General features: G+C 37.1%; 1 protein-coding gene and 1 non-coding gene across 2 annotated transcripts in view; both read right to left on the bottom strand.

Annotated features, from left to right (window-relative positions):
* Positions 1–22725, bottom strand: part of NCKAP5 (NCK associated protein 5) — a 1132898-nt gene that overhangs the window by 173708 nt on the left and 936465 nt on the right.
* Positions 7223–7329, bottom strand: LOC122752111. The gene has a single exon (XR_006355911.1). It is a non-coding gene; the product is annotated as a U6 spliceosomal RNA (small nuclear RNA).

Here is a 22725-nt window from a genome sequence, read left to right as displayed (position 1 = left end):
CATTTTTATGTCATATGTGGCACGTTCAGTCTCAGAGAATACTCAAACTGAGTTCTCCTTCTTCAGATAAATTGGTTATGGATACTATAAATATTCCCAATAGAAAACATAAGGATTAGAAAGAAAATGAACTATAACTAGACTTGTTTGAGGACAGACAAAGACATTTAAGTTCCCTGGAGATTGTTAGTATTCCCAAATTAAGTTTCTGCTTTGATTACCTGCTAATAATCATCTAGTTATAAAGTCAATAAATCGTTCTGTTGGGCAACTGGAATTATTCCAACTGATGACTGTAAATATTTCTTTGAAACTTTCCTATGCAAGCCATTCCTTGTTCTTCAAAACATTTATTATATTTAATCTCCCCTTTTATGTTCACTTTCTTCAAGTGGGGTGGTAAATTTTTTTATAAACATTTTTCTATTGATCCAAAACTAATGAAATAAGATGCCCTCTAACTCTGGTGCTTAAAAATTCAGAAGGAATGTAAAAGAGTCTTACATATTTGAAAGCAGAGTGCTGAATTACAAAATTAGAGGATAGGATGGGACCTGGAAAGGTCATCTAGTCCAACCTGATGTCAAACTCTAAACCAAACTGGAGCTCTCCAAAAGAATGTGATGGACTCAGTTTGCTACAGCAATACTTTCATTAACTAGAAAGCAACTGATCAAGATTCTCAATATTTTGCTATAGTTCACTTTTAGGAGAGAGGTGAATACCACCAAATGACTTCATAACTAGGTTTTATTCAATAAAGAAACATGGTATAGGATATGTGTTAAGATCAACTAATACTGGGGCAGCTAGGTGGCATAGTGGATAGAGCATCAGCCCTGGATTCAGGAGATCCTGAGTTCAAATCTGGCCTAAGACACTTGACATTTACTGGCTGTGTGACCCTAGGCAAGTCACTTAACCCCAATTGCCTCACCAAAAAAAAAAAAAAGATCAACTAATATTTAACCCAATCTCTAATAACTGTTCCATATCCATTTCTATTTGTATACACATTTGTGTATATAATACACATGAGTATTTATACACGTACTTCACACCTTCCTATATATGTATATTTGTGTTTATATACATAACATGTACACATACGTGTAAGTATGTATGCATTTATAAGTGTATGCATATTTGTAGGTATGTGTATATACATGTACATAGATACACATATTATATATGTATATGTATATGTATATTTCATGAGTAAATACATAATGTCTTTTATCTTTTTTTATATCACCAGCATTCAGTACAGTGTTTGGCACATAGTAGGTGCTTAATAAATGCTTATTGATTGAATGAAAGGTTAAATGACTTGCAAGGGTTCTGTAGATAATGTACATCACGGGTAGGACTTAAACCTCTAAGTCTAGTGCTCTATCCATGACACCAAGTTGCCTTTCAATATATATATTTTCATTTATCTATATCTATATTCAGTGATCACTGATGATCTGACTGATGGTCCTGAGGTGTTTGATCTTCAATCATCAAAGGAAACTGATTTTTTAAAAATAAAAAATAAGACACCCAATAGTTTTGGAGTAGTAAAACCTAAGTTTGAACCTTGAGCCTGCCATTTCCTAGTTGTGGAATAATGGGAAAGTAGCTTGACTTTTCTGAACCTCAATTTGATTATATTTATAAGGATGATGTCATTGCTTTGGGGTTATATACCTCGCAGAGTTTTGCCCTTTGTAAAGAGCAACATAAATGGTAGCTATTATTATGAATACTAATTCTTTCTCCATTCCATCCCTGAAACACACATACCTCTCAATTTTCCAGCTAAACCCTAGTTTATCTGAGAATTTATCAAACATGGATAGCCTGGTTAAATGAGATTAAAGTGCACATGGTTATAGGATTTATAAATACAGATATAAAGCCTGACATGTATATAGTGTTTTCCATACATTCTCTTGTTGAGTCCTATAATGATTGGGACAGCTAGGTGGTACAGTGGATAAAGCATTGGCCCTGGAGTCAGGAGGATTTGAGTTCAAATCTTACCTCAGACACTTATTAGCTGTGTGATTTTGAACAAATCACTTAACCCCAATTGCCTTAAAATATCCAGGGCTATCTCCAGTTGTCTTGATGTATATCTCGACACTGGACCCAGATGGCTCTAGAGGAGAGAGTGAGGTTGGTGACGTTACACAGCCCTCCTTCACTTCAATTCACTGCAAGCCATGCTACCACCTCCATGTCATGGTCCTCATCAAGAATGAAGAACAAATATTTTGAGATAAGTAAACCAGATTTTATAAATCCCATTTGGCAGTCAAAGAAACAGTCTCATAGAAGTTAAATAACTTACCTGTGGTCACATAGTGAGTAAGCATCATAAATAGAATAGAATTTGAACTCCGGTATTTCTTTTTTAGACTGTCCATTAAGCAACTCTGACTCTTATAACAGACACCTAGTCCATCTCCTAATTGATACATTTCTGATGACAGGCAACCTGTGTATTAGTTCTGAAATGAAGCTCCTTTGCAACAACGGACCTTTAGGCTGAAAAGATATGAAGACTAGAAGAGGCAGGGCAGCTGGATGCCCCACTGTTCAACAGTGAGCTGAATGAAAACAAATGCCAATTGAGAATAGAAAACAAAACAGACTGCTCAATGAGACTTGGAAAGGCAACTTCAAATCATATGGAACAGACTTGGATTGTTTGGAAATCAAATCACTAGAGCCAGATTCAAATCTACACTCAAAATACATGTAGCAAATATCTAATGTTACAATCAGGGTGTCAGTCTATCAATTGGCATGTGGTTAGGGAAAATGGCACTCAATTTGAGTCACCATGGAGTGCTTGTATGAAGAAGACCTGGGTTCAAATCTGTCCTCAGATATTTACTATTTTGAGAACCCTCAGTCACTTGACCTTTCTTGGCCTCTTTTTTTCATCTGTAAAAGAACAGAATTGGACTCCTCTGTAGTTCCTTCCAGCTTGGAATCTATGATCCTTTGCCTATGAACTAAGATTGAAATCCTAATTGTTTCCTATTTGATTTGGGACAAATCAAGCTGCTCATTGACCTTCATTCTCCATAGCTATAAAAATAAGGGGCTGAATGAGACTAAAGGATTCTTTACATTTTTGGGTCATGGACTCTTTTGTCAGTCTGATGGATAGCTTCTCAGCATAATGTTTTTAAATGCATAAAATAAAATTCCTAAGATTGCAAAAGACAAAATATTTTGAAGGTATGATTTCCCAGCTCCCCATCTAAGGTCACGGAGTCCCTGAACTCTACCTGTAGACCCCTGATTCCATCTTCTGAATCCCTGGACTATTTGATTCATTGTTAAAGTCTCTTTCAAGTTTAAGTTCCATGATCCATTTATTTCCTTATTCTCCATTGAGTCACTTTGGCTTTAGGGCTACTCATATCCTGGAGGGAGTTGTTGCCTTATCAAAAATTACATAAGAAACTCCTGAGTCAGGGACCTTTACTTTGGCCTTACATACATCTGTGATGTTCATTTAACTGATATCTTGCTCTGATTGTCTTGTCAGTACAGTGAGAGTCTGACCCTATTAGACACGCTTGCCTTTGTTAAGTCTGTACTCCTTTAACGTTATCTTTTTCAGTCTGGATTCCTAACTTACTGTTTGCCACAATCTTTAGGTAACCTGCTCTGCCAGAACTGTGCCCCATCACTGTCCCAAACTATCCCTTTCTGGTGATACCCCCTTTCCCTGTTTATAACTCATAATGACATAGCTTTTGAGTGTCTTTTTTTCAAGAGAAGTTATTAAACTATCGAAAAAGTGATGTGGATGGAGGCAGCTAGGTGGCACAGTGGATAAAGCACTGGCCCTGGATTCAGGAGGACGTGAATCAAATCCGGCCTCAGACACCTGACACTTACTAGCTGTGTGATGCCTGGGCAAGTCACTTAACCCTTATTGCCCCTCCCCCCCCAAACCTCCCAAAAACAAAAAAGGAAAAAATTATGGGGTACAAAGAATGACTTCTGAAATTCCATTTCTTTCACCATTCATGGCCAGGTATCATGAGAAATGATAGTTTCCCTTACTGTACCTTACCCGGATGTGGGCATTTAAATGCACTAACCCTCACCTCACCTTGCAATGCATTTACTTACTCATTACCTTGCCCTCTTATCTATTTCTGCATTAATTTTCAAATTAGTCAGTGTATGTGAAAGTCTGAAAAGTGATGTGAAAACGATCTGAGATAGCTGTGGGACATAATGACTAAAGTGCTGGACTTAAAGTCATGAAGACTTGAATTCCAAACCTGCCTCAGCTACTTGTTTAGTTCTGTTACCTTGCAAGTCACTTCCTTTCAGTCTGTTTCCTGATCTGTCAAATGGGTATAATACCACCTGTTTTAGGGGGCAGCTAGGTGGTGCAGTGGATAGAGCACTGGCCCTGGAGTCAGGAGTACCTGAGTTCAAATCCGGACTCAGACACATAACACTTACTAGCTGTGTGACCCTGGGCAAGTCACTTAACCCCAATTGCCTCACTAAACAAAACAAAACAAAAAAATACCACCTGTTTTACAAGGCTTCTGTTAGAATTGAATAAGATCATGTGTGAAAGTATTTTGGAAATGCTATATGACTTAAAATCTTATTTGACTGTTAAGAAAATGAATGAAGACTGAAAACATGATTTCATTGATAGAGAGGCAAGGAATGTCCTTTTAACTCACTCTACTATAGCGTTGCCTGGAGCCCTGAGAAGTTAAAACTTGTCCAGGGATGCACAGTCAGCGACCACAGAGATGAAACTTGAACCTAGACTTTCCTGGTTTCTAGGGCAGGTCTCTATGTACTTCATGACATGACCTCTTGGCTTTTGCTGCTGCTGTTGTTGTTATTGTTGTACCATATACTATGAGGGCAAACTTCCAACTTCTGCTTCCACTGGCAAACTGGGTCTTGAAAATAATTATTGCTTCTCCCTTTGGCCTAGTCCATAGGGATTGTGATGTGGTTTTCTAATGCTACAGCTCATGAGTCACACCCTGGTGTGCTCCCTATCCCACACAATGACTATCAATTAATATCAATTGGTCAGCCATACTGATCTTCCTAACTCCAGGTCCAGTGTTCTATCCTGCGTCACACCTAGCTGACTATGGAAGTTATTTAAAGCACCAAAGGATGTGACTTTCCCATAGTCACCCAGTTAGTAAATCATAGTCATAATTAAAGACTTAGATCAGAAGCTACTTTAGCAGTTGTCTAGTTTCCCTTATTTTTACAGATAAGATCTATTCTTCTGAAGAAGAATTTGAACCCAGACCTTCCAGACTCCAAGACTAGCCCTCTACCTACTATACCATGATTATTTTATCCTCTTCAGGGTGAGTTTTGTTTTGTAGGTGATTGCCACTCTCCCCTTCCCCCATGGATCAGTTCTTTGACTTCTTTGGCTAACATGTTCTAGCATTTAACAATTCTATTAGGATACTTCATTTTCAACTAAAACAATTTGATGCAGCTTATTCTCTTCTTCTTTTTCTTCCTCCTCCTCCTCCTCCTTCTTCCTCTTCTTCTTCTTCTTCTTCTTCTTCTTCTGCTTCTTCTTCTTCTGCTTCTTCTGCTTCTTCTTCTTCTTCAGGTGGGGCAATGAGGGTTAAGTGACTTGCCCAGGGTCATACAGCTAGTAAGCATCAAGTGTCTGAGGTTGGATTTGAACTCAGATCCTCCTAAATCCAGGGCCAGTGCTTTATCTACTGCACGACCTACCTGCCCCAATTCTCATCTCTTCTTACAAAAGACACAGCTTAGGCAATGAACAGCTGGTCATTCCAAAAATACTTGAATGCTGATGAGCTAACCATGAGCTTTAATATCCCTAGGCTAAATAAGTCCAATTTCTTCCACCTTTTCTAAGTGGTTCTATTTTCTTATATCTGTAGTCAATACTTATGGCTTGTCTCTAAACTTTTTCTGCATTTTCTTGCTTTTAGGTTGTAGACTGAGCTCATCTCAGCCCTCAAAGGGAGGGCTAGGCAGAGAGCAGTAGAGGGAATAGACTCTTACTTCACATTATCTTCCTTCAATAACTCAGACAGTTTAAGATTTTACCTTTAAAATGAAGGATGGCTCAAAACATTTCAGAATTTCACTTTTTGGCCTTCAAACTTCTATGAAATGAAAAACAATACCATTAATCTTCCAGGATCTGCTCTACCTGTGATTTGGGGAGGCTAAAAATAAATAGGTCCACTGCATTTTCCCCCCAGAAATGGAAAGTTGTAATTATTAAAGACTGGAGGATAGATTTCTGCATTACTGTGAACAACAACAACAAACAATTAAAGGAGCATACTATTTAGAGCTTGAAGGGATATTAGATATCCTCTAATCTAATTTTATAGGTGAGAAAACTGAGATCTGGAGAGGTTAAGAAAAATTCCCAAGATCACACAGGCATTATTTTCGTACTTACATTGTATGCATGTGTTATAAAAATTCCTTGAATTTTATTGAGTTATCCAATGAATTTTTCTAATAGGGTAAGACTAACAATCATGTGAATTGGGGGTACAAAAGACTGCCACAGTTTAGTGGTAAGATTTGCATCATTTTCAGTTCCTTTTCACATTTACTTCTGTGGTCTGTCACGAGAATCCAAAACCATCTGAAAGAATTAGGCAGCTCTCAGCGTGATCTCATTATTGACGTTTATGTTGATCAATGTTGGCGCCTACAGAATTGGAATTTGCAGATCAATTCCCTTATTAGATTCTTTCTCCCTGCTGCCGTGATCATTTTATCACACGGGCTGTGGCTATCAAAGGTTGCTTTATCACCATATAATGGGATAAGCACAGTTGGTTCCTCTAGCATAGTGAGAGAAATCAAAACTTTCCTGATTTTAAATCTCATTTTTTCAAACCTTTACTCTTTATGTTTATATAGAAGTTCACAAAATGCTTATCTAAAACTATGTTCCATGGGGGGGGGACGGGGGGAAGATCACACTTGGTTTCTCCCTTCCTTTTATTTATTTTTTATTTTTATTTTTTTGTTTCTGTTTTTTAGTGAGGTAATTGGGGTTAAGTGACTTGCCCAGGGTCACACAGCTAGTAACTGTTAAATGTCTGAGGCTGGATTTGAACTCAGGTACTCCTGACTCCAGGGCCGGTGCTCTACCCACTGCGCCACCTAGCTGCCCCCTTTTATTTTTAAAAACATTAAATAAAGAAATATGGGACACTTCATAAATTTGCATCTCATCCTTGTACAGGGGCCATGCTAATCTTCTCTGTATCTTTCCAATTTTAGTATATGTGCTGCTACAGCGAGCACATTTGACTTTTTTTTTTTTGTGAGGCAATTGGGGTTAAGCGACTTGCCCAGGGTCACACAGCTAGTAAATGTTAAGTGTCTGAGGCTGGATTTGAACTCAGGTCCTCCTGAATCCATGACTGGTGCTCTATCCACTGCACCACCTAGCTGCCCCCACATTTGACTTCTAAAGAAGATGAACATATTACTCTATGAGGCTGTGTTCATTCCCTCCCATCAGAAATTGGCATGTTCTAACCACCCAGTATAAGATTTGAAGGTAGATTCTAGATGAAATATTTTCCTTGGTTTGTTAAGACCCTGGTAGCTGTGAGGCCAGCACTAGAGTTTCAATTTTCCTACTAGCTCGTTATAGAAAATCATTTCTCTTTCTTGCCATTGCACTTTCCCTCTCTGAAAGGACAGCAGTGTACAGTAGAAATAGGCACTTCACATAGCATCAGAGGACCTAGGTGTGAGTTCTCGGACACTTGGTACCCATGTGACCTCAGATTTATGATTTAACAGTTCTCTGGGCCATACTTTTCTCATCTGTAAAATAAGATAAGATGATCTCTAGGTCCTTTCCCATTCTAAATCCACAGTCTCCATGATTTTAAACTCACTTTATTCTTTTCATAAAGAAAAGCTAAAAGGAAATATCTTCAATATCTTGAGAATCAACTTCCAGTTCTGCTAAAATATCTTAATATGGGTCACAAAAGGAACCAAAATGTGCAGATGACTCAGTGCAACCTACCAAAATTACTGGAAAAAACAATTCAAGATATCTGTCATCTTCCTGGAAGATCAGACATGAAAGGAACATTTGAGGTCATATTAAATCATTTCTGAATTTTATAGATGAGGAAAAATCCCAGAGAAGTGACTTTTCCAAGGTCATACTAGGATGGAAACTGGAATTAGAACATGGTTCTTCAAAGACAGTACATTATACTTAAAACCTAAGTATCTTCTTCATGCTAACCCCTTGAATTCAAGGAATAGAAGCCACTACATTTAAATCTTCACAGGCAAAATGGAGCTGAAAATTGAGGCAATAAGCCACTGTCTTGCTTTTTTAGAGGTCTGAATGATCTACATTGTCTTTCTAAGCTTAAAGTCATGAGACTTTAATTGTCTAAAGCCCATTTCATTTTACTTGTGGAGTAAAGGTCTTTTACTTTCATAATGTGTGGAAAAGAAGCAGCCATTTAGGCATTCCTATTTACCTTTCAGAATCTGGGTGCTCAAGGCCCTGGAAGGGTAAAGAATTGATCAAATTAATTTTAATTTCTAACAAAAGAAATTAACTTCTCCTTCCCCTTGCCTCCTATTGCCAAGTTGAATTTGCCACTATAATTTTATGTATTACTATAGGCCGGGTCAAAATGGTATTTTGGCCCTGTGGTAGGTATGCTAACATAAAAGATATTTCCAGCCTTCAGAAGACTATTAAAACGTGCAAATGTCTGGAAAATTAACACTATTATCTAACTCTAACCTTTTGCTGTAGGAAGAAAGAGGAGACAGGTTCCAGAAAAGATATTGTAGATCAATATGTGATCATAAAGCAAAGGGCTGCATTTCTGGGATGTTCAGGTGGCAGCAAGCTAGAGATTAGAGGCAAACGCTGAGTATTTTGCAGCAGGTACCTGCCCTTTAGATTTTTCACTTTAAGACATTCATTAATTCTATATAAAATTTAGAGAAAGACATGGAGAGAGAAAAAGACAGAGATAGAAAGATTACGTATACATAAATATTAAACATGTGTATGTAAATATATATGGCACAAGGATATTACAATCTTCCTTCATCATAAATTTTCAGGTTCAGCATTCTTCACACAGAAGCACCTATTCCTTTATGTGATAAGAACATGTATTTGGTATGGTTAATGAAAATAATAACTAACATTAGCATAGTGTTTTCAAGTTTGCAACAGTAATTTTACACATACTGTCTCATTTGATACTCAGAATAAACCTATGAAGTAGGTTTTACTATTACATCTATATTACAGATAAGGAAATTGAGGATGAGAGTAAAGTTACTTGTCCAGTATCACAAAACTTGAATATTATTCGCTTATTAAGCAATAACATTGAAGGGGTACGTTTATATTTTCTAACATTTTGAATATGAAAAACATGTTATGTTCTATAGAAATTTTGAGAAAGGGAATTTTCCTAATAAGAGAAAAAAATCCCTCACTGCTAGTTTTGAAACTCTTACAGCTTCCCAAATTATTGTATTCTACACTATTCCAGTTTTTTTTCTTTCACTCACTGTGCAAGAAAAAGAAAAGTAATTTCTGGTACCCCAGGCACCACCATTAAGAGGTTCTGGTGAAGTTAATAATAAGAAAATTAAGAGAAAAATTGGCAGTTTTTATGGTATTAAAGATTTTTTTTTAAAGGAAGTCCTTCTTTCTAGTAAAATGGACAATATCAGGAAGGTGCTATAGCCTGGAGGTTGAATAACATAGATTAAGTTCAATGACTTTTCCTTTCCCACTGACTAGAAGGGCCAAAAGTTTAGGGAAAACACTTTTCTTTTTTCAAAAAGGAAATAAGAATGAAATACATTTATCAGAGATGGGCAGACGACTTCACAGACTGAATCACATTCTTTTGTTTCAACCTCCCAATATGTGGAAGCCTTCTTTCCATAGTTGAAGTATACTGAGCTAGAGTTTAATTCATAATGTTGCAAATGCCCTTCCTTGTATCTCATGGAGGACACAGACAAATTGCCACTCCTTCCTGCATCTCTGCAAAGGTGAGGAGCTAATGAAACATAGCATGTTCAAGGCAAGCCATCAAATTGAATATGTACTATGGGAATGACCATCCCTTGAAAATGCAACCTGTGATTATGAAGGCAGGCACCACCTCTAACAGATCAAATGGTAAAATTCACTGCCTTCTCCATTTCTCAGCCACTGAGCCTCTTCTTGGCTAGAGATACAGAACAGCTGAGGATGTAAGAGTTAAAGCATTAATGGACTCTTCAGTTGCATTGAGTATCTATGTGCTGATTTTTATCTCTGAATACAGTATTTCACATTCTCAGCAAAGTCAACAGAGATTTAGTCAATAGTGTCATAGCCTTCAGATGAGGACCTGAATGTTACTAGTATCACACCACCATTACCAAGGGCAGGTCACACAGGAAAGGAGAGTGCATGTTAGAAAAATTCAATAAAAAGGAACTGGATTGCTTGACTAGCAATCTCATGTCACTTTAAATAATATCCCTTGTTTTGTCATAGATGAGGAAGGCAGGCCAATATGGATTGGTGCCAGCAAAATGGTTGGTTCCCAGATGATAACACAGAATCTTATAAAATACACACACACACACACACACACACACACACACACACGCATGCATGTGTGGGTTTAAATCACTTAACAAACTTTAGTTAGATTCATATGGCTTGAAATGCTGAGTGGCACTAGGCTGCTAATGGAAGTTTAAGCAGCTACAAGTGTAATTACTGAAATATACATTTCTATGAGATCATGCTTCAGTTTTCATCCCAAAGGTCAAAGACCAAGGCCTGAAATTAGCCAAAGAGAAAAGGAAGACAAACACCATGTACCCATTATCTCCATTGAGGTTTGGTTCCATCATTTAAGAGGTACTACAGGGAATTAAATTTCTTCTACTTGTAAGATTCAAGAGCTGGGGGTGTTTGAATATCAGCATGTTTGTGGTGCACCGCATTTTTGTAGCTGTTGTCTTTGGTCTAAGTGTCCATTTTAAAGGCTTGTCACAGAAAAAAAATAAACATTACATATTTAGCACCATTAATAAAAACAATTATACACCCAGGCCCCTTTAGAGCTTCCTTGACTCTCATTTTATCATAAAAAGCATACACCCTTTAAATCTTTGAATCATTTAATTTTATGCATTCTTTTGGTATTTCATTTGGGAGTTATGGAGTGTGAAATATGCACCATGATGAGAAAACAATTAACTAGCACACCTGTTGTTTATACATATTGTATTCAGCAAAGGCCTGCAGGGGCTATTATTTTATTCCACTCCATGGTTTCAACCCAAGGGGCTTTAAAAGGTGACCTGATGACATCAAATTATACTTGTATTTCGATTAACAGGGCCCAGTGCTTACCAGCTGTGCTAATGCTAGAAAAATACCTTTATAAGTCTAAGTCATGTTTATAATCGGTAAAATTAATAAGCAGAAAACATGTTGTTTTAACAGAAAAAAGAAGACTGGTAAGGAAATATGATGGAACTTTTTGTATCCTTTCCCCACCTCACAGACCAGTCTGGAGAGGATGGAAGACTGGTACAGATAGGGGATATTATTTGGGAACACAAAGAGAACACTGTTATCTTTAGGGGCAACACTACTGTGAGGAGAGGAGGAGAAGCTCTGTTATCATGCATGAGACATTGTAAGCTTCCAAAGTGGTTAGGGGTGGAATGAGAAGGCAGCAACAGATCACAACTCTTATCTGGCAATTCTTCAACAAGCCCATTCTCACCAAAACCATACCCAGGGTGGGTTGAATGGGGCTTTATCCCAAGGTGCCAGCATCTAGAAGGAGCACATTTCCTTTCAAGAGGAATACACTTCATCCCCACATCGGCCTCTGTTCCCATAGCTTGTCTCATGATTTACTGAGCCATATTACCATGAGGCTCAGCTACTCCCCAGGTAGGTCACTTGGAGACTTGGCAGGTCTCTCTGGGACTGCCTTTTCCCTATCCCATAAGAGAACATAGACTGAATTTGCTGGGGGATAGAATGCCTCTTCTACTCTGGGTATGATTATACCTATGGTGGGACTATTATTTATTCTAATGCCATCACTTATATTCCCCATGTCCCAAGATAATTAAATTTAACTCTGGCAAAAGAATTCCTAGTTGCAACTTTAATTCTCATATTCTACAATGATTTTTGATGAGAATTAATTATGAACACTCTGGGTCATGTCAAAGTGTTTCTGAGCCTGTGTCAGCACCACATCTATGACATTTCTCTTCTCTCCTGTTTTTTTTTTCCTTCTTGTGAATAGTGTGTGTGTGTGTTTGGAGTGCCTGGCTTATATATAATTTCTATATATCTTAAAACAATAAACACCCACACCTGGCCTAGGATTTTCAGCTATCTTGTACTACTTAACCCATGACATTGGATATCCAGGTTGTTACAGCTTTTGGCACAATCCTGCCCATAGTCATTTTAAAAAGATCATTTTTTATTCCCTTTTCTTAATATATTGCTAAACAGGTTCAGTTGGTATTGAAAGTGCAAAGTAGGGGGGAAGCTAGGTGGTAAGCACTGGCCCTGGATTCAGGAGGACCTGAGTTCAAATCCAGAATCAGACACTTGATACTTACTAGCTCTGTGACCCTGGGCAAGTTACTTAACCCTCATTCCTGCCCCCGCCCAACACCCCGAAGAAAAAAAAAAAAGAAAAAGAATAAAAGACAGTGTAAATAGTTTAATTTTATCTGGGAGATTATCAGTGTGGTATGGCAGGAAAAACAACAGCATTTAATTTGAAGTCAGCTTATTTGTGGTCATATTCTCGGTCTGTTACTTATTAGCTCTGCGGTCTTGAACAAGTCATTTTACCATTGTGGATCTTAGTTTCCTTATCTGAAATGAAGGGGTTGGTCCCTCGTAGAGATTTTCCCTTTTTTCTTCAAGTGTCTAAGGTTGTCTTGCTATGGCACCTGACCCAAATGAGCCCCCTGGGAGGAGGGAGTAGTGTTTCAGCTTTGTGCTTCTCCTTTCCCATAATAATAATGTTAATAATAATAGTATAAAGATAATAAGTAACAGGTAAATACCTGATCAAACCATTTCTTGGCATGGCATATTTGAAATAGTACTTGGAATTCTAGAGACCTGTGTTCTAGTTTTACTTTCTCGCTAACTTGCTAAATTACTTTAGATAATTCAGCAAACATTTCTTTTTTTTTTTTCTTTTTTAGTGAGGTAATTGGGGTTAAGTGACTTGCCGAGGGTCACATAGCTAGTAAGTATTAAGTGTCTGAGGCCGGATTTAAACTCAGGTACTCCTGAATCCAGGGCCGGTGCTCTATCCACTGTGCCATCTAGCTGCCCCAGCAAACATTTCTTAAGGAGCTACTACATTTAAACTGTTCTCATGAGAGCTGGCCAAGCCACTTTCCTGTGAGCAATTGTTTTCTCACCTAAAAAATGAGGAAGACTGGGCTATCAGTCTCCTTTCAACTCAATGATTCTATAATACTCCTAACTGATGACTGATAATGGCTTCTTAGTCTACTTCCTAAGGTCACCAGGGGCCCCTTAGAGAAAGTATGCTTAATTCAAGGAATTCTAATGATAGAATTTCTGGCAATTTGGTTGGGGGTGATATTTTCTTGTAAAGGGCATATTTAGCTCATCTCTCAAGACCTACTATGTAGGCACAGAATAATAGCAATACAAACTAATAGATTTAGAGCAGCATATAACCTTTGTCACTTATTTTAAATTATCTTTCTTACTGTTAATTTAATATTAACTGTTATTGTAAACAATCTACACAAACACGTCAATATGGAAAGAAGAGCAAGAGAACAAGGGATAATTTCAATTATATCTATATCTATATATATTTAAAGTATATATTGTTGTGGAGTTGTTTGCAGTTGTGTCTGACTCTTTGTGAATCTATTAGGAGTTTTCTTGGCAAAGATACTGGAATGGTTTGCCATTTCCTTCTCTAGCTTATTTTACAGATGAGGAAACTGAGGTAAACATGGTTAAGTGATTTGTCCAGAGTCACACAACTAGGGTGTGTCTGAGGCAGAATTTGAACTTAGGAAGATGAGTCTTCCTAACTCCAGGTCCAGTACTATCCACTGTACCACCTAGCTGACCAAGGAGGTATATAGATTATATATAAGGTAATAACAAAATTTCTAATTTTTTTGCATTTATTTTTCTTTTTCTTCTATGTGTTTAAAATTTTTTTATTGGTGATCTTTTTTGAACATGCCACTAACTACTACTCTGTACCACTCTCCTAAATAAAAACTCTCCCCTGTAAAAAAATATTAATCAATACCCTTATTTTTACAAATGAGGAAACTGAGATCCAGAAAGATGAAAAGATTTGTCCAAGGCCATCCAAGTTATCCAGTCTCATCTGAGACCATTTAATAGGATCACAGGATCATAGAGTTGGAGCTTACTTCCTCATTTATAGATGAGGCCTGTAGAGGTTAAGGTGACTTATACATGGTCATAGAAGGAATCAGTGATGAGTTCTCACTGACTCTAAATCTTGTGCTTTTCCCACCGTACCATAATGCCTCATCTAGCAGCCTGTTTCTATATATTTTTAGTTTTGCAACAAATAAATTTTGATAATACCATATTAAATTATAAATGTTACTTCCAGAATTTTCTGGGAGAATGACACAGAGGAAAGGACACATCAAGCATCTAATACCCAAGACGGCACGGAGCCAAACAGCTCTTTCCTCAAACCATCTCTGATGTCAGATAAGTATTTGAAGGCAAAAATTCAATTATTTTTACCACCAGAATTTAAATAGTACCAACAGCTTATATTTAGGAGTTTTTAAAATTATGAGAAGACTTTAAGGACTTTAGTCTCAAGTGAGAGGGGAAAATTTGGAAACACAAGATACAGATGGATAAACCTGGGAATGAAGCACAGAGACATGAATTAGGCAGAAGTCAAAAGACTTCAGCCAGAATTTCAGAAAACACAAAAATCTTTTGTTTTAGTCAATAAAACAATACAAATGATTTCCTGGTAGTTTATGATCAAGGGGCAGAATAAGACCACAGGAAAATGTATTGTCTGAACTAAAAGTCATGGTAAAGAACAACAGGAAAAAGTGAAAAAAAGAGAATCCAGAGAATCTTTAGGAAGAGTAGATGGCTTGGGAAGGACATGGGAAAAAGATCAATCAGTATAAAAAATTTTAGAGCTAGAAGGTATGTCTGAGATCATGGAGCACAATCTTTTAACTTTATAGTTGAGGGAATTGAGACCCAGGGAAAGAAAGGGAAAGTCCCTTCCCAAGGTCAAACAACTAGTTAAAATGCAGAACTGGGACCACAGTACAGGTAATATTATCTCTGCTTTCATCCCCTTCTATTAGAGGGGAAGGGGAAGGGAATAAGCAGTTATATATAATAGTCAAATGGAAGGTATGACATCAATTCAACAAAATTCATTTTATAACATCAATATTACATGATACTTTTTAAATACATGTGCATTTATGTAAAAGATGACCATATTAGTCATTTTCTAAAAGAAAACGTGAATAAAAGAAAAAAATGAAAGAGTGAAAAAATAGCATGCTTCAGTCTGTGTTCAATAAATATCAATTCTTTCATTGGAGGTGGATAGTATGTTTCATCATTAGTCCTCTGGGCTTCTCTTGGATTACTTACATAATACTTTATCCTTATTCATACTTGAATATGTGAATGTGTTGATTCATCTCTGGCAAAATATTTCCCCTTTATATTTTGGTAAAAGTGTTGTTTCTTTTTAATTCTATATACTCTTAAAGGATGCATCAGTTTACACTGATATTTTTTCAGGGTCAGAGACAGGACTCAAAATGGATTTGAAATTCATTTAAGTTCAATTCAACATGTATTTATTAGACACTTACTGTGTTCCTAGCATTGTTATCAGATATTTTTTGAGATATTAGAAAAGCCTAAGACATGGCCAGCAGCTTCAAGATCAATGAACTAGTAAATATTATAGGAGTGTGTAAACAGCAACTCTACATCAGCCACACCTTAAATGACAAGATCTAATTTTCAGTTCAGTAGACATCTTAAACTCAACATATCCCAAACTGAATTCATTATCTTTTCCCATAAAGCTTCCTTCCATCTTCCCAATTACTATAGAGGGCAACACCATCTTTCCAGTCCCTTAGACTTGAAACCTACCTGTTATCCTCTACTCTTTACTATCTTTCACCACCCATTTCCAATCTGTTGCCAAGGCTTGGTAATTTCATCTTTGCAACATCTCTTCAGTATATTCTCTTCTTTCCTCTCATACTGTCATTATCCTAGTGCAGGTCTTCATCACTTCAAACTTGGACTATTGCAATAGCTTGCTGGTGGGTCTGCCTGACTCATATTTTTTCCCATTCCAATCAATCCTCCATTCAGTCACCAAAGTTATTTTCCTAAAACTCAGATCTCACTATGCCATCTCCCTACTCAATACACTCCAGTGGTCCCTCTTTCACCTCCAGAATCAAATACAAAATACTATTTGATGCCCTGTTTGAAGCACTTTATAACCTACTCTCCCCGCCCCGCCCCCCCCCCATTATTCCAGGATTCTTAAAATGTATTAGCTTTCCCTGGCCCTCTTGCCTTCCACAAATGAGAAATTCAGTTACTCAGCTCTGAGCCTCTTCTATGTCCTTCCCTCATTCCTGAATTGCTATCCCTCCTCATCTTTGCCTCCTAGCTTCCTTCATTTCCTTCAAGTCTCAACTAAAATCCCATCTTCTACAATAAGCCTTTCCCAATCTCTCTTAATTCTAGTTCTTTCCCTCTTTTAATTATTTCCCTCTTTAATAATTATTTCATAATTATTTAATTACATACCTTGCTTGTATACATTTGCTTACTTGTTGTCTCTTCCATTAGATTGTAAGCTACTAAAGGACAGGGGATGTCTTTGCCTCTTTTTGTATCCTGAATACTTAGCATAGTGCCTGACACATTGTACGCACCTAATAAATGCTTCATGACTGACTGACTCATCTGTAAAATGGGAAAATTGGACTGGATGGCCTCTGAGATCCATTCTAGCTGTAGCTCTATAATTCTATGAGTCTATGAAAGAAATATAACTACTGCTGAAAGGTACATAGGTATTGCTGAATATCCAAATTCAAATGACATTTGTGACACACTCCATGGGGTCTATTTGTCACAAGTTTCTTATAGAATGTTAGAAGCTGACAAATTATGAAAGAAAGGCCACTCAAAATAGATTCCCATCAGTCACTTGCTAAGCAGACTACAACAACTTCATTTAATTAGGCAACTGACTGAAAGTAAATTTAGAGACAACTTTAAGCTGTTACAAAATAAAGATAGGTGATGGAGGTCTTTAGAATAGCATCAATCTGGTCAAAGAATATCAGACAAGCCTCAGCTACTCCAAACAAGCAGTCTGGTAACTCTGTGAATAATCAATTGTAATAATTCATCCAGATGTACAAAGGGCATGAAGGAACATCTTCAGTCTTCTGCTTCAATATGGAATTAATAGGGTGAGTTTCCACAATGGAAATAAAATGATAATGAGAAGACGATTTTGCATCAAACACATCAGCTTGGAGATTACCACTTTCATTTCTGCTTTCCTACATTTTATGGCAAATTCTACAACTACATTAATGATAATGATATTTTGGACTGAAATCATTACGCGATCTTTACGCTAATTTGAGGATCTCGATGTCTCTCTTGAACAACTTCAAGTACAACAATGAAAAATGAGGAAAATTCTATTTGAAAACTTTTGTATGCATTTCCCAGCCTAAAATGCAAAAGGGATTTCATTTGGAAAATTTGATTTTCTTCACAACATAAAACTTGCTATGAAATGCACATATAATAACAATAACAATACATTTATATAGTGCAATAAGGTTATAAGTACTTCCATGTAAATTATTGTATTTGAGCTTCCCAATAACCCCATGATATAAGTATCACAAGCATTATTATTATCATGTAACAGATGAGGACATGGTAGCTTAGGGGGAAAAAAGCCTTAGTAATTTGCTCAGATGATATAGTTAATAAATGGCAGTCAAGATTTGAACCCAGGATTTTGGATCTCAGGTACAGTGCTCATTTCATTATGTAATATAATTCCTATGTGTATGCATAAATGGGGGGAATTTCATGATTCCTTGCATTCTATATTTAACTCTCAGTACAACAAAGTCAATTCTGAAAAGAAAATACTTTGAAAACAGTTGTGCTTTTTGAGAGAATTTGTAGCCTTGGAGAAAAAGTCAGAGGAATGGCTAAATACTCATTCAACACCTTGGCTTTCCCTTTCATAAAATGGAGAAAACGATACTTTCATTACATATCTCAGAGGTTGTTGCAGAGAAAGTGCTTTTAATATATAAAATTATTGAATAAACATTGAATTAGAATTGTTATTGAAGGGCAGCATGATAGAGTGGAAGAACAGAGGACTTGGAATCAAAACCTAGGTCCAAAAGAAGGGTCCCAGACTTATATCTGGACAAATCATTTCAAATCTCTAGCGATCATTTCCCTCATCTGTAAAATTAAGGAGTTAAACTATATCAGATCCAAGAGCCTTTCCAGCTCTAAAATTCTATTATGTCTGGTCATGTTTCCAAAATAGGTCTTAAGTAAGAACATTATTGTTTTAAAAAATGTGTACAAAGTTCTTGTTCACTCAGTAAAAACTTAAAAGACAGTGGAGTTCAGATGAAGCAGCTGATGAAGTAAGAAAGTAGTTTAATTAAGGGTAATTCATATTTAGCCAAATCCAGGATAGTTCATCCATTTTCCCCTTAAGTATACTAGCCACTTAAATGAACTAAAAAAAAAATGGATCTTTTTACCTACATACATATAACTAGCATTTCTTCTTTCCTCCCCTGCCCATCTCCTCCAATATAAATCCCCATAAACACATAACTAAAAGAAAATGGCAAGAGAGGCAGATGTCTTTAAAAAATCAATTCATGTCATTTCATGCCACTAACCTGATTGCTATTAGGACACTGTCTTTCCCTTTCTGAACCCGCAAACTACTGCATTCACCTGCACATAACCCAGTGTGTATAATGGTGACAATACCCCCAAACCAAAATTAGAATCCCAACTTTACTATTTATTGGTGATGTGACCTTGTACAAATCCCCTAACTTCTCTGAGCCTCAATTTTGTAGCATTATAGACTGATAGATAGAAGGGATCTTAGATATCTTCTCATTCAACCTCATTTTATATATGAGGAAATGGAGGCTTACATAGAATTAAGGTAATTACCTAAGGACACATAACTGGTAGTTGGCAGAGTTAGACTTCAAGACATATTTTCTGATTCCAAATCTAGTGTTCCTTCAATAACTACATTGCTTTCTTATCTGTTAAATGAGGCAGTTGGAGAAGGTATTGTATAAGTTCACTATGAGCTCTCAACAATCTTTATGAGCATAAGGGATAGTGGTGTAGATTTTGTTTTCTCCTTTTATTCCCTGTCTCTCAGACTCACCTACTTAATTTTCCAATCATGGGCTTTATCCTACTCTATTTGAACCTTCTTCTAAATGTCAATCTATATCTGAAGACCTTTCTGGGCCTATCCTATTCCTTCACATTGGCAGTTCTCAATTGTCCTCTATCAGCCATCTTAAAATATGTGGCATGAAGAATAATGTCTAAGCTATTCCAAGTGTTGTAAATAGTCACATCAATTAAAAAAGTACTTATTAAGGAAGATGGTATCCCCCTGCAGAGAAAGAACTGATAAATAGAAGTATGCACAGTAGGGTTATAGATCTATCTATCTATCTATCTATCTATCTATCTATCTATCTATCTATCTATCTATCTATCTTGATGTCAAATGATGGCCTTCTGTAGTATGGGGTGGGGAGGGAGGCAGAAAGGGAGAAAGTTTGAAAATTAAAATATAACAAAAAAGGATAAAATCAAACTAAAATAATGTGTGGCATGATATGATAGAGCCCTGAACTGAGAGTCAGAAGAATTGGTTCCTCGTTACCAGATCTAAGCCTTAAGGCCCTTGAGAATAGAGGCATCGTAGCTAAACATGGCATCTTCTGCATGGCATTGACCTAAAACAGTGCTTTATCTCACTGTAGATACTTAATAGTGTCTATTATCACAGTCGTTACTCTGGTAATAACCACCTTTGTCTTTTGATTTGAGGGCCTGAACCTCTTGAGAAGTTTCATCTTCTCATTTGCAGCTGAAGGTAGTTAGGCTAGATCAGTATTCCTCACCCGCTGGGCCTAAGCTGAATTTCGCTGGCACATAGAAAAAAATAAACCTTCCCAAAGTAATAAGTTTGGCTATAATATATAGAATGCATAAGTGGGAGCAACATGCAAAGGTCTAGAAAGGTAAGTGACTGTCAAGAACTTTAAAAGTCGAACAGAGGAGTTTGTATTTTTTCTTAGAGATCGTTCGAAGCCACCATTTTTTTTTAACACTGGAGAGACCTGTGCTTTTGGAATACTAATATGGGGGGATGGAAATGATAATGTGGATGATGATATCCATATAGCTCTTTAGGGCTTGCAAAATGCTTTACAAGAACCTTGGAAAAGAGGTGCCATTATTATCCCTATTTTACATATGAGGAAGGTAGAGGTTAATGGACTTGCTCAGTCAGACAGTCATTAAGTCTTAGAGGACAAATTTGAACTCAGCTCTTTCTAATTCCAGGTTCAGAGCTCTATCCACTATACCACCTCACGGGAAGGGTGGTATTTGAATTGAATTCTAAAGGAAACCAAGGATCTGAAGAATCAGAGGTGGAAGGAAGGGAGAACATCCAGTCATGGGGAATAACCAATAAAAAGGAATGGAGAGAGAGGATGGAATATTGAGTGAGAAGAACAGAGAGTAGCCCAGTATGGCTGGGTCATGGAGTGCATGGAACAAAAGAGAATGTAAGAAGACTGGAAAGGTAGGAAGAAACCAGGATGTGAAGAATTTCAAATGACAGAGGAAATCATATTTCATGTTGAGTGTAATAGGGAGCCATTGGAGTTTGTTTTGTGAGTGAGTTGGTAAGATGGAGGGGGTTGTGTGTGATATGGTTGCATATACACTTTAAGAAAATCATTCTAAAGCTGAGTGATGGAGAGGCTGGAGTGGGGAGAGATTTGGAAAAGGGAGAGCAATTAAAAGGCTATTGCAATAATTCAATAATTATCAACTAATTAATCAACAAGTATTTATTAAGCAGCCATCATGGGGCAAAAACTGTGCTGTGTGCTAGATGAATTCTTGAACTAGAGTGGTAGTCCTATGAAGGGGGGACATATGTAAGCGACAGAGAAATAAGTGAAATATTTGGAAACTTATTTGGATATGAGTTGATTGTCAGAGTAATCAAGGATGTCACCAAGATTTTGTGACTGGATGAAGGATAATGTTGCCCTTGACAGTTCAGAAGAGGGAAGAGTTTGGGGAAAAAGATAAAGAGTTTAGTTTTAATATAGGAGGTTATATAAAAAGGATACATTAAAGATTATTTCAAAGAATTAACTTTGATGTCCAAGAAGATGGGGGCATAATAGGTGGAAATAAGGAAGTTAGAAAGAAGAGAGAGGTGTAGGGGAGGGGGAAATAGAATGTATTTTCTCTAGGTATGGGGGATAAGATAGAAAGGATACATTTAAGTTGACTTCAAAGAAGGAACTCTCATACCTAGAAGTATAGATGTATAGGGTTAACAATAAGAGAATTAGTTCTGTTTTCAGCATGCTGAGTTTGAGATGTACAAAGAACATAAAGGTGGAAATATCTGATTGAAAGTTGCTGATAGTGGGTTTGATCTCAAGAGAGAGATAAGGGCTAGAAGTATATAGATCAGGGAGTCATCTGCATAAAAACGATGATGGAACAATAAGAAGTTATGAAATGACTAAAAGTGAGAGAAAGGTCCAGGATAACATCATGCACCACTGTTTGAGTTGATGCATGGTGCCTTGTGCAGAGACAATATTATTTTTTTTGAAAATATTATTTTTAATGTCCATTGAATCAAATTGGTATGGTCCCTTTCTTTTAAAGAGATCAAAGTGTTATGAAGATTTTATTTATCTTTTCCACTTTTGTGAGAAAGGAAGGGGCAAGACATAATCATCCACGCTTTATGGGTGAGGCAAAGGGATATTTAAAGAGTTACTCAAAGCCATCCCCTGAGTCAGTGGGAATGCTGTCATCATTACCAGTTTTCCCAACACCTAAGTTAGTACCCAGAAAGGTATGGTGTTTCAATGTGCTATCCCAGTGAGGAATCTTCTGTCTTATATGAGCAGATTGTTTTTTGGGGGGTGGCGGAAGGTAAAGGGCACCAGACCAGCATTCATGTTGTTGATTTTGACATTGAGTCTGTTTGGTTAGAGGTTTCTATTGAGAGATCACAGGGATGATTTACCTCCCTATTTACTTCCTGGTTTTAGGCTTCATCTTCCTCACATAACCACTGCATCAAAAATGCAGAGCAGTTCTCCAGAGTAACCTCTTGTGTTAAAACATCATGGCCAAGTCCTGTTTGTATGCTGTGGCAGCTGGAGAATCACGGCCAGTTTCCGAGCAAGCAGCTCCCAAAT

Source organism: Dromiciops gliroides, chromosome 3 (genome assembly GCF_019393635.1).
Source record: "Dromiciops gliroides isolate mDroGli1 chromosome 3, mDroGli1.pri, whole genome shotgun sequence".
NCBI lineage: Eukaryota > Metazoa > Chordata > Mammalia > Microbiotheria > Microbiotheriidae > Dromiciops > Dromiciops gliroides.
Note: the sequence above shows the minus strand (reverse complement) of the source record. Positions and strands in the feature narration are given on the sequence as shown.